The sequence below is a fragment of the Lepisosteus oculatus genome, chromosome 14 (genome assembly GCF_040954835.1).
Source record: "Lepisosteus oculatus isolate fLepOcu1 chromosome 14, fLepOcu1.hap2, whole genome shotgun sequence".
NCBI classification, from domain to species: Eukaryota; Metazoa; Chordata; class Actinopteri; order Semionotiformes; family Lepisosteidae; genus Lepisosteus; species Lepisosteus oculatus.
Window position 1 is genome coordinate 47,538,869 of NC_090709.1, and position 13,700 is coordinate 47,552,568.

Here is a 13,700-nt window from a genome sequence, read left to right on the forward strand (position 1 = left end):
TTCTAAGAGTCTAGAGTGGAGGTTGCCAGAGAGTAACCAGCAGCAGGCCTCGTGAACAGGTCGGAACTGTGGACAGCTGAATCACTATTCAGAACTAGCTCTTCATCAGGAACGAACCGGTCCTCTTCCTGACTTGATGGGACCCACAGTCATCTTTTCTCCTGTGCACAAACTTTGCTAGTTAAAGCCAACAATGAGCATCAGCAGCGCACCGTCGCAAGCCGCACAGCACAGCCTGGCACCGAGCCAGAGAGCGCGGATTGGACAGCAACGGCCTGCAACTGTTTCTTTGTGCCCGAGGGAGATCTGAATCCCCAAAGATTGGATGAGTATTCAACTTCAATGCATTACAGCTCGAGAATTCAATTGTTATCCAAACCAGTTGATATCAATTTAATTCCTAAGAGTTATGTACTTGTTTGAGTATCTAATGTAGAAGTTGTAACCAAGTTCACTTTACGAAACGGTCTTAATGAATGATATACTGAACGTATGTCCTCTTTATGTGTAACTCTTTGTAACTGATTGAATATATATCTTTTGTATTCTGATAACCCTCTCGATAAGATCTGTTAGGTTTATATGCATATTCTATGTATTAATAAATGTATCCTCGTGTATTAGTACCTGTGTGTGCGCGTTGTTTGAGTTATGTCGCATGGTTGGATTCTAAAGCCACCAAAAGAATCAACTTTGTGATTTACTGCTACAATTAAAAATTGTCTCAGTAAATGCCCAAACCCTACAGGACTGGTGCCTTCAGAGAGCCACTATGATTACATATTTGGCGTCCCTGAACCGGCATAATCTACACAGGCAAAATCAAGAACATCTCTGAGGCCATGATGGTCAAAACCATCCTAATCATTAACTGAACCCAGTAAATATTTTATCAAGAGCCAGTAAGAGGACAAAGTCCTGCCCTTCAGATCACCAGGAAGAGAAGGAGAGAGAGAGATTGCTACACATACAGATGCAGCCATTCAAAATGCGAGGGCGATACCGCATTATTTTCCGGTGCGCTGTATGCAGTCTACCGCGAGTTACCGGTAAATACCGCTAGTTACTGTAAATTCTCCTATAATACGGCAAGCAAAATAATAGTATCCGGAATTTCCGCAAGGTGGAGCTAATAAAGCTCAACCTCTCGTGTTTGAGCTGTCGCCATCAAAGTCTTTAACGAAGATATTACTAATAGTATTAATAATGAATGACCTTGGACAAGCTGTAAGTGTAAACTCAAAAGTATTGCCCTGGTCCACATTCATTTTTTCATTGACCGTCTTTGTAAAAGTAACACCACAGCATTTCGCAATCACGCATTTGTTTCCAATCATGCAAAGTACAGTAATTTATGAGAATCGATTCACCATGCCTTTCACATGCTCATAAAAGAGATTGATTTAGGAGCATAAACATATCACCGTATGCAAACTGTACTGTATACAGTATGTATATGTATATTTAATGTCTTAACTGTGCCCGTTTAAGTATTGAATATTGTAACGCTTACGGCCGACAGGCACTGTGTAAGAGCCGGTGTACCAGAGCGGGTGACGTCACCGCCCTTCCCTGTGATAGCAGGACCACAGCTACTGGGCTGTTGAGAGATCTCTCTTTAGCTCACGGGGCTAGGTCGCTGCAGAGAGACGCGGAAGTCCCGGGTTCGAGCCCCGGACGGTGCAGGGGCCGACCTAATGCGGCAAGGGCGCCCGCCAGAGCCCCCGTTGCGTTACATTGGTGTCAGAAGCGGGGCGGGATAGCCCTTCGCCGGGGACGGCGATTTAAGCGGGGGAGAGTGTAACGCTTACGGCCGACAAGCAGTGTATGTAAGAGCCGGCGTACCAGAGCGGGTGACGTCACCGCCCTTCCCTGTGATAGCAGGACCACAGCTAATGGGCTGTGGAGAGATCTCTCTTTGGCTCACGGGGCTAGGTCGCTGCAGAGAGACGCGGAAGTCCCGGGTTCGAGCCCCGGACGGTGCAGGGGCCGACCTAATGCGGCAAGGGTGCCCGCCTGAGCCCCAGTTGCGTTACATTGGTGTCAGAAGCGGGGCGGGATAGCCCTTCGCCGGGGACGGCGATTTAAGCGGGGGAGAGTGTAACGCTTACGGCCGACAGGCACTGTGTAAGAGCCGGCGTACCAGAGCGGGTGACGTCACCGCCCTTCCCTGTGATAGCAGGACCACAGCTACTGGGCTGTAGAGAGATCTCTCTTTGGCTCACGGGGCTAGGTCGCTGCAGAGAGACGGGGAAGTCCCGGGTTCGAGCCACGGACGGTGCAGGGGCCGACCTAATGCGGCAAGGGTGCCCGCCTGAGCCCCCGTTGCGTTACAATATTTATATGGAATTTTACCACTGAAGGGAAATCTTAGTGCCTGAGCATAAAAAGAATAGGAGCATACTGCAAAGCGTGTGAAGGCCATAAACGATATTCATTTTGGAACTTAAACATACAGTATATGGCTGGTCTCGGTACTTCTTCGGTAAGAAAACATACACACCAGTATTCCATTTCTCCCTAAACATTTTAAGCATCGAAGTCTTTAACTAACGTGATACCGGAGTCAACAAGCATACTTTTAGAATTTAATTAAAAGGGAATATAATATGGAATCGCGTATCTAAAGAAATTAATAACGATATGATTATATTTGTGTACTGCGACAGGGCTGCGTAGGGCTGTTTCGCCTCTCTCTTCATGTGAATTCCCTTGTAGCCCACTGGTCTACGTGCTCAATTACCAACTCACGGGCTGTGTGTTCAAATCCAGCTGGTGCTGGACTTTTCTTTTAACAAACATTTCTTCGAAAAAATAGAATAGCAATATTATGGACAATCAATTGACTTTTATATTTCAAAATATCACAACATGATCGATTCCAAGTCATTTTTGATAATGATGAATAGTCACCTTCTTCCCTTCTGACAACGGTCCCTGCTTCTGCTTCCTGCTTCTATTGTGTGTGTGTGTGTAATAGAGTAAATTTTTATAGAGAAATGGAGGCTGGACAGTATGCGTTACAATATAAACATTTATATTGATTTAAATCGTGTTTTGATATAAATCGCAAACTCATTTTTTATTATGTGTTTTTTTAATCATAATCAGACTAATGCAACATAAATTGATACAGTATCTTTGTCTTCTAAGTATCTTAATAAACTTTCAGCATAGCTTTCTACCCGTTTAGATTTATTTTTCTTGGGATTTTGGGATCAAACGTGGAAGGATTAGATTGTAATCGTTTTTATTTTTCAAATACGTTTTAGAAAAGTGTAATCTATACCTGCCCAGACTGTACGCCTTCCTTAACCCCGCCCTGACCACTTTCACTCCTGTCCTGCTCTTCCCCGCGCACCCCAGCCGGGCTCTTCGGCCTCTGCCCGGGACGAATGTATATTTTGATCTTTACACCCGGCGTGGCACCGAGGGAGCGTCTGCATTTATAACTTAGTTTTTAAAATTAGTCAAGCAATATGAAGCATCTCCTTTTACTTTTAAGTCCCTTAAATACATTGAGCACAGCTTTCTCACCACTTAAGATTACTTTTTGATACCATCCTTACACAAAGCAGAAACTTTCCGATGACATACAGTACAAGTGGAAAGATTACAGATTTTAATCGTCTTTAATTTTGTTACGTTATACGTTTTAGGAACATTTCATCTAAACAAACACCACAAAACTATTCTCGATTGTATTTCTGAGTGTTATGTTACATCTACAGTAGTTCACTGCTTTAAATACATTGAATTAAGAAAGTTAGATGTAGCACTTTAGATCTTTTTTTTCTGAACCAGGGAAAATCTGATCATGTTTCTCTATAACAATAATAAAAAACATTATTTTACATATCACCTTTAAAAGTGGCATCTCAAAGCAAAAACGTAGATGGGAAAAACAGTTAAAAGGGACAAAAGTAAATACCAGACAAACGCAAACGCGTTTTTAATAAAAATGCTTTTATTCATTCAGCAGAGAGTGAGAGGGACATCCAGCAGAGAGAGACACACACACACAGGTTTCCATTGACAAAAGTAATTGTTTTTTTACATTCCTCTTGTCTAACAGGAATGTTGTGTTTGTGGACAGACTGTTAGACGAGAGGAAAAGAGCACCTCCTTCTACGAAGCATTTCGTTGATCCGATCACGAATTATTTTCCAGTCGCACAATGTAGGGGTTGAGAATCTCCGATTCACCATGCTACTAATGGTTTCCCGGAGATTGCAAGGCAAGGCACTTTTGCCTCTGGACCCATCAAAATTTACAGACGTGGTCCACCCCCAGTAAATTTCAAAAGTCACAAGATTTCGAAACATGAGGGTGGCGTAGCGGTCGGCTCTTGTTTTCCCGTCTATGCCGATGCACTGCAAGTACAACCCTCCCTCCATCTCCTGAGTGATGGGTAGCAGTTGGACATCTGGGAGAATTATTTTTCCCACTGGCGTCTGTGACTTCTGCTGTGCTTCCTGGGGGGAGATAGACGACGGGGACAGCATCAACCAATTCCCATGCGGTGGTGAACGGAGAGGCCGGGATGGAGTGTACTGAGGCGGTGTGTGCTCTGCGGGGGGCAGAGCTTCCGCCAGGCATTGCAACCTGCGCGGCGGGGAGAGGCACTTTTCGAGAGACAGCTGCTCAACTGTTTGACTGCTGGAACATACTGTCTCCTTCCTCTGCATTTTCAGGAGTGTCTCTAGCCTCCCAGTCCTCCCCAGTAATGCGTTGTACTGCTCCCGCTGCTGCCGAAATGTCTCCACACAGGTGCTGCTTCTACAGGTTGGCACCCTGGCCAGTGGCCGAGAGCAGAGACCCACGGCCTGTGGCAAAATAACATAATTCATGTAAGAAATAAAGTCACACAGTAGTATTCATCAGTCGCGGAACAGAAGTCAAAATAAACTTTTCTTTTTTTCCGTCTTACCGCTTTCTTTTTTACTGTCCTGGTGGTAGATCGTTTCGCCCATGCGGTGTTTTCTTGAAGAACAGGCTACAAAGAAATAATTATAATTGAATTTAAAATTCAAAACGGCAATAATACCTTGTAATATACGCTGTAATAACGTATTTCAGATGAAGTCTGCTGTATTTGCTTACCCTTCGCTCTTTGGAAGCTGGGGCGGCAGAAGCACCCCGTCTCTTCCCGTAAAAGGTCTTGGTCTCCATACTGTACTGTGGTCGCTGTAGTGCAGGTTCGCAGTTTTTTTTGTGATGGGAGCTCACCCAATCCCTTTGTGTATTTATGCTATATTCACATGTATGGCTAGAATGTTCATTGGCTTCCAATGAAAGGTGGGTGCCTCTTGCCGAAGTCTGGAGACATTAGAGGCTTGCCACACCCGGACTGTTAAACCAACGCATTAGCACGTCAAAGCCCATTGAGGAGCCGGGCGCAATAATTGTTTTGTCCCTTGATTTACTGATCTGCATTAATTATGGAAATCGAGTTCCTGCTCTTTGCAGACGACCTGGTCCCGCTGTCGCCCACAGAACAGAGGCTGCGCCAGAACCTGGCGCTGCTGGAGCAGCACTGTCAGACCTGGGCGCCGACAGTCAATCTGGACAAGACCAGAGTTATGGTTTTCCAGAAAAAAAGCCAGACCTCAGGGAAACAGGTACAAATTCACACTTAACAACACATTAACACCAAACAACGTTTGTATTATATTCCCTATTAATCAAACTCTAAGAGTATGTACCGGCTTGTCCACTCCTCCCGCCCCTCTCTGTGTACAGTAGAGCCTACTGTCCAGCCAGCACATGTCCACAGACATTCACAACAGTGACTTATCATAAAACGTTTGCACATATAGTTAAATTATTAGTTGTTTTTCAGGAAGTTAAAAAAAACACTTGAAATACTTATCCAGTCTCTCGAAATAAAGTTATTTTTCAAGCAATGCAACAAACGTCTGGCAATGTGTTTTTTTTAATCCAACATTGACAGCCACATCTTAAATCTTGCCAGTCAGCTCTTTTTTCTCTATTTGAATTGTGGCTTACACTTCGCACGACTTTAAAAGCTAGAAAGACAGGTTTCGATTCATATTAGCTGGCGAGCCTTGTTAACAAAAAAACAGACAATACACAGGGAGGGGGAGGTCAAGCCAGAGAGAGAGTTTTTTACCCTCTGTCTAAAAACCCAAATAACCCGGGACTGAGACTCTGGGGGGATCATTGCGTGGTACAGAGCGGAGCTCAGTCAATTCTTATGGAATGTGTTTTCTTTCTTCTTTTTTTCAGCATTGAATAAACCTGTTACTTGATTCATATGGATGCCTGGTTCCGCCGGGGATTCAAAACATTTTTTATTTTTTTTTTAATCGGGTATCAAAGGGAATAGCAGTATAACCCTGTTCATGCACAAACAGTGGCATGTTACATTATTAATTTGGGTGTCTCCTCTTCCCAGAGAGCTCTAAATTGCATTTTGAGCGCGGTTTTTGACTTTTTTTAAATTGCATTTTGAGCGCGGACAGCACACACATAATACTGAGATTTTCCTAAGATACGCTGCACAACTGGTCGCATTTGTGATTGTCACTTCTCTGCTTCAGCAAGGTCAATAAAAGACTCTGAAAGTAGTAGAGAAAAACTGAATTAAAATCATATTAGCAAAAGACGGTCATGCGCACAGAAAAAAGACAGTGCTGATTATTTTTCTGGAGACGGAGCACTGATGACCTATCCGAGCCAATTGATAAAGCCCACCCAGTGGATACTCTAGCAGAACGTGGTAGAACGATCACCATTGTAACCGAGGCAACCACAGGAACAACATCAAGAAGCACAATCAATTCCCCATTTAAATCTTTCGTGTTAGGTATGCCATGTGAAAGCATGAAGTAAATCCTCTGATCTCTTTTGAACATGGACAAGGTATTTCTGATGGAGAGCTATGAGCAAAGATTTAATAAGCTACTCCTGCCGATGATTCAGCTTAAAGAAGTAAAAGCTTCACAAACAAAAGCAGCTCGCTACCACAGCCAATATTAAATGTACTTGGTGGCACATTACCATTTGCACTGGCTCAAAAGTGGTCTTGGCAGACGTTGTTCCCTACGTAAAGCTGAAAGCGCCAAAGAGCATTTCCATTGAGAAAAAAAATCTTTCTTGATGTTAAACATAGAGAGCCTGCCTTTTAGAAGTTCTCCCTCTAAACACCTTGTGCAGCCTCCCGACAGACTAACAAAAAGCGCCTTTTCACCAACTCAATTTATAATATGCCCCTCAAAACTCACAACCGAATAACAATCCATCCGTATATTTGATTTCCAAGATCCATTCAAGGCAACTTGGCTCTTCGCAAGCAAATCATTTCAGGGAAGAAACTCAGTTTAGTCAACTACTGGTGCATTCAGCACACCACTTGCTCTTGCTTGTCAGGGTGGCCGAGTGGTCTAAGGCGCCAGACTCAAGGACATGTGTCTTTCCAGCTGGCTTGGGTGTTCTGGTCTCCAAATGGAGGCGTGGGTTCAAATCCCACTCCTGGCAGCTTCTGTTTTTACCTCTCTTGAATTGTTCCAGTGCTAGCTGACAGTGAATGACTGAAATATAAAAGCAGCAGAAGAAAGCAAGCAACTCAGTGCAATTTGTGAGTATTCTGCACTGTTAAAATGCACAGGTTTCCATACTTTTTGGAATTTGTAGCTCAAGAAGTGACTCCTGTTTCATTTTCTATTCACCAACTCGATTTGCATTCCGCCCCTCACACCTCACAACAGAATAACAAACGGCTTCATGTGCCACAGCATTCCCCTGTAGATTTGGTTTGCACTATGAATTAGGCGACCCCGAATGAAATATTTTAGTGTTGGCTCAAATGTGAGGAATTTCATGAACCCTCAAAAAGGAACGCTTGCAGAAAATGCCAGCAATTCAAAGCGTGTAGGCAGCATGAACAGACCAATTCTGCAATTTCTTTTATCGCGGGCGGTGCTTTCCGAGTCGATGGCTCTGCATTAGAAATTAGAAGTGCTGAACTCTAAACACGTTCTTGCCATAACTGCTACTCCTGCTGCTACTCCTTCGTCCTCGAAAAAAGAAAAGACAGGCATGTTTTGAGTCTCAAAATGATCTTCTGGATCCACAAGAAACATGTAAATTTGATTGATTCCGCAGTATTTTGGATGTACTGTACTTATAACTTCCATCGAAGAGAGATTTCATCAGTTGCATGAAATTGAAACTTCCGACTTTTTGTCTGGTATTGAAAATATGTTAAATAAAAAACATAAACAATTTTCTAACAAACAACTCATGAATTATTGCCAGGATCTATATTTAGCGTTCGGTGGTGATAACACTGCTTATATTGATTGAGTAGAAATCTATGATGTATTGACAGCTTTATCTGAAGCGAGAAGTCCTAGAACGCCATCTATGAAGTTTTAGGATTCATACCAAGAAATGCCTTTTGTTTCCCACCCCAACTGCTGCTTTTGCATTACACATTATGTGAACGTTACCAGTTTTGGTAGCTTCTGGGCATGATTAAACTGAAACTGAAACTTATTATAAAATTCTTAAATCAGGACTAATTTTAATATCAAATGAAATTACTATAGAAGAAAAGGTTTAACTGAAATATGATATGCAAGCCTGAAAAATAGAACAATTCAATTTATACAGATGCAGCCATTCAAAGTGCCCGGTACAGACACGTACTGGAGGTAATTGGCTACGGCGTTGCGCATTTTGGCGGAATATGATGCAAGATGACGCGGGGTACCGCGGTACGTGATTGGTTGACCGACAGGGGCACTCTTGGTCTGTTGGTCTGTCGTAGAAAAATTTACTGTAAACGTCTTTACTGTGCCCGTTGTAGTATTGAATATTCATATGGAATTTTACCACTGAAGGGAAATCTTAATAGCTGAGCATAAAAAGAATAGGAGCATACTGTAAGGCGTGTGAAGGCCATAAACAATATTAATTTTGGAACATAAACATACAGTATATGGCTGGTCTCGGTACTTTAAAGAAAACATACACGAAACATGGTTTCATTATGACCAGAATCGGTCTTGAGATATTTTTAACTTGATTTACAGTATTTGAGAGGTATGTCTTGACACCGATACTACGTAAATACTGCTCACGTATATGTTTCTAGGTTTATATTATGCATTTCATACGGTCAAATTACTTTTGAGCATCTGATAAGAAGCGCGAATCGGTATGCCCAGGGCGTTTTAGTTTCGTTTTGTGCGGGGACTCTGCTTTAACTATATCGCCGTGGATTGATTAGAGATATCAAGTACATACAAGTATTACTTTGTTCATGCACAAACAGTGGCATGTTACATTTTTAATTTGGGTGTCTCCTCTTGCCAGAAAGCTCTAAATTGCATTTTGAGTGCGGGTTTTTGACTTTTTCTAAATTGCAACCCATAAATAAACTGCGACACTTTAAACTGCGACACTTATCATTCAACCAGAGCTCGAAATACCACAAGGACCCTCAAGAGCACAGCAAAGACTGTATTAAAAGACTGTATCACACCTAAAGAAGACTATTTTAAATTTCTTGGCGCAGTTCATTGTGCAGTTAACCCTTGTATGTGCTGTCCGCGCATATACAGGGTTATACTGCTATAACCTATTAGTATTATTTTGCAAAAGACCTGAAACTGGGACGGAGATTTATCTTCCAACAAGACAATGATCCCAAACATACAGCAAAATCTACAAAGGAATGGTTCACAAATAAACGTATCCAGGTGTTTGAATGGCCAAGTCAAAGTCCAGACCTGAATCCAATCGAGAATCTGTGGAAAGAGCTGAAAACTGCTGTTCACAAACGCTCTCCATCCAACCTCACTGAGCTCGAGCTGTTTTGCAAGGAAGAATGGGCAAGAATTTCAGTCTCTCGATGTGCAAAACTGATAGAGACATACCCCAAGCGACTTGCAGCTGTAATCGCAGCAAAAGGTGGCTCTACAAAGTATTAACGCAAGGGGGCCGAATAATTTTGCACGCCACACTTTTCATTTTTTTATTCGTTAAAAAAGTTTAAAAAATCCAATAGATTTCGTTCCACTTCACAATTGTGTCCCACTTGTTGGTGATTCTTCACATAAAATAAAAAATTTATATCTTTATGTTTGAAGCCTGAAATGTGGCAAAAGGTTGAAAAGTTCAAGGGGGCCGAATACTTTCGCAAGGCACTGTATATAATCTCGAAGAGATGCAAACACAAAGAGATACACAACAGAGAATATATGTCAATATATATCGTTCGGTTACCAAATCGCTAATTAGTGTTATTACCCACTGTTACTCTAAACTCGGAAGTAAATGCAATACTCATGAATTAAATTGATAACAACTTGTGTTGAGGTACAATTGAATTCTCGAGACGCAATGTAGAACATGGAGTTTACTTATCCACTGTGTATGGATTTGGAATTTCCAGGCACGAACACCAAACCAGCTGACAGGCTCTGTTGCAGCCTCGGTTCCAGCGGTTGTCCAATGGGCGTTGTCCCAGCGTCCTCTGGCTACCGGCCAACCAGTCGAGGTGCAGCTCGGAGTTGGACGGGCGGAGGAATCTAACCGCGGCGCGCAGGGCAGTTGTTGCTCCGAGGGGATCTACCAGCAGTCCGGCTGGCTAGTAGAAAGTATCTATGCACAGAGTGTGACCGCAAGTCCTCACAAGTCACTCTTTTGCCCGGGAAGAAGCTGGTTCGTTCCCGGACCAGCGCTGCTTCTGAATAAGCTATTCAGGTTGTCGACGGGGGTCCAACTGTAGGCTGCCATTGATCAAGCAGAGCATTCACGTTGGTAGAATTCTGAGTACGTACGGGATCCTCGGCCTCGCGCTTAGAACAAAGTCCAAGTCCCAGTGCAGACAACAGCAGTTGTCACGTGATTGTCTCTGAGGATGCGCGAAAATGGCCAAGGAGAGCCCCGATCTGAGCTTCCAAGTCCCAGTGCAGACAACAGCAGTTGTCACGTGATTGTCTCTGAGGATGCGCGGAAATGGCCAAGGAGAGCCCCGATCTGAGCTTGCGCTCCCTTTTTGACCAAGACACAGATGTGTGCTGATTGGTTGAGAGTTTGGCGGGCATTGGAGACCCACGTGGTGTTACCACGCCCTGCCAATCCCTGATTGGTTGATCAAGGTGAGATATGAGTCACTTACTCCTGACACTTAGGAATACAGTCCAGATGTCCATTCAGCACTCCCTAGACAGATAGGCGCCAATGGATGACCATTGATCATGATAGTTAGGCTTAGCTAAGTGCATCTCCGTTTAAGAGCTGTACCTTATCAAAAGAAAACATCTTAAATCAGCCTGCATGAATACTTTCTCAGTGACTGCACCACAGAGAGGGAGAGTGAGATGGGGCCTCATTTAGGAAAGCTCAGCAATGCTTAACTCTGTCTTATTAACAAGCATTGCCGCTACAGCTGTAAACTTATTTGGTGAGCATGGACCTCTGAGAAGGAGTCTGAATCCATCAAGAAGACAGGAATTCTAATATCGCACTGCCGTCTTGTGTACAAAATATTTGTTCAGCTCTAACGTCTGTGTGCGTTGACAAGGCATCTCAAAAGGACGTATTAAATAAGAAAATTATCCTTTCTGTTACCATTCCTGCGGTTGGAGCGTTGTTTCACCCTTTTACGTTCTACAATATTTACAGACAAGGTTTTATCACTGGAGTTGTGAACAAGTGTGCATCAGTCCATGAAAATCATCAGTACTGCTGTTTTACTATGCATAGTTTAATCAAGAGCACTTAAAAGATGCAAAAGATGGATTGTGTTCTGTGAGCACCTGCACATCTCTAAGTCACTTCCACAACCTTCTATGTCGGGGATGTTCAGATGCAGCCATTCAAAATGGGTGAGGTATTTCGCGGCATACCGCGACACGCCCACCGGGGTATCACGCGGTTCACGTGTGTCACGTGACTAACTATCCGGCGTCGCCTTGTAAAACCGCCAGGGGGAGCTTAACGTCTCATGTACAGCATTTGAGCCTTTAATTTTGAACTGTGTATTACAGCATGTTAATCATCAGTCATTAAAATGTTGGTATATTTTATGAAAGCAAGATTGCTCAGTTGGACAAAAGTACACAACCTACCTTTATCAGAAATATTTATGCATCAAAGCCTTTACTGAAGATATTACTAATAGTATTAATAATGGATGACTTTGGACAAGCTGTATACTCAAAGTATAATTTCTTTAGCACATTTGTACAAGCACTTGGAATCTGTCCAAGCCATACTTTGTCAGGCATTTTGTTTTACTTCAACGGGCATAAAAACTTCCTTGCTTTTAACAGGGCGTTTCATAATTTCTAACTACGAAAATGATTTAAAATGCGACACCTATCATGAAAAGAAAAAAATACACACCAGTATTCCATTTCTCCCTAAACATTGTAAGCTTCGAAGTCTTTAACTAACGTGATACCGGAGTCAACAAGAATACTTTTAGAATTTGATTAAAAGGGAATATAATATGGAATCGCGTATCTCAAGAATTTAATAACGGTATGATTATATCCGTGTACTGCGGCAGGGCTGTGTAGGGCTGTATCGCCTGCCTGTTCATGCAAGCTGTCTTGTAGCCTACTGGTCTAGGTGCGTGACTACCAACTAGCAGGTTGTGTGTTCGAATCCAGCTGGTGCTGGCCCTTCCAGTTTTATTTATTTATTTTTTAATCGCGTAACATAAACATATTACCGTATGCAAACTGTACTGTATACAATATGTATATGTATATTTAATGTCTTAACTGTGCCCGTTTAAGTATTGAATATTCATATCTAATTTTACCACTGAAGGGAAATCTTAACATAAACATACAGTATATGGCTGGTCTCGGTACTTTAAAGAAAAAAATACACACCAGTATTCCATTTCTCCCTAAACATTGTAAGCTTCGAAGTCTTTAACTAACGTGATACCGGAGTCAACAAGCATACTTTTAGAATTTGATTAAAAGGGAATATAATATGGAATCGCGTATCTCAAGAAATTAATAACGATATAATTATATTCATGTTGCAAAAGAACTGCAACGGACATAAAAACTCCCTTGCATGGTTTCATTACGACCAGAATCGGTCTTGAGATATTTTTAACTTGATTTACAGTATTTGAGAGGTATGTCTTAACACCGATACTACAGTGCTTAAGTACTGCTCACGTATATGTTTCTAGGTTTATATTATGCATTTCATACGGTCAAATTACTTTTGAGCAACTAATAAGAAGCGCGAAACGGTATGCGTTTTACTTTTGTTTTGTGCTGGAACCCGTGGATTGATTAGAGATATCAAGTACATACAAGTCATTTTTTAAATGTTGTAGTTCGTCTTGAAAAAATGTTACGAGTACATCATCTATCAACAATCACACAGGTTCTGTTTCCATATTGCGGATTTTGGTTAGGTATTATCAAATCCAGTGGCGCTGTGTGTTACTTTACTGAGTCCTATGTCACATGGTCTGTGATTGAAACCTGTAAAACCGGTTTAATTCGTCACAGCCAGCACTCTTCAGGTGTGAGGGTCTTCTGCTCAGAATGAAACGCTAAAATGTTTGTGTATATTCTAATGGTAGTGGGGGCAGGGTGTGTGGGAACAGGTTTGGTTGAAATTGCATTGGAGATCTATGTTCTTCACACCTGAAACATTTTCTCTGAAAGCATTTTCTTCGCAGTTTAACC

The 13,700-nt window shown here is 42.4% G+C and overlaps 1 non-coding gene across 1 annotated transcript; it reads left to right on the plus strand.

Moving 5' to 3' along the window:
- Positions 1-7,387: 7,387 nt before the first annotated feature.
- Positions 7,388-7,500, plus strand: trnal-caa (transfer RNA leucine (anticodon CAA)). Its single transcript has 2 exons — positions 7,388-7,425; positions 7,455-7,500. It is a non-coding gene; the product is annotated as a tRNA-Leu (tRNA).
- The last annotated feature ends 6,200 nt before the right edge of the window (positions 7,501-13,700 follow it).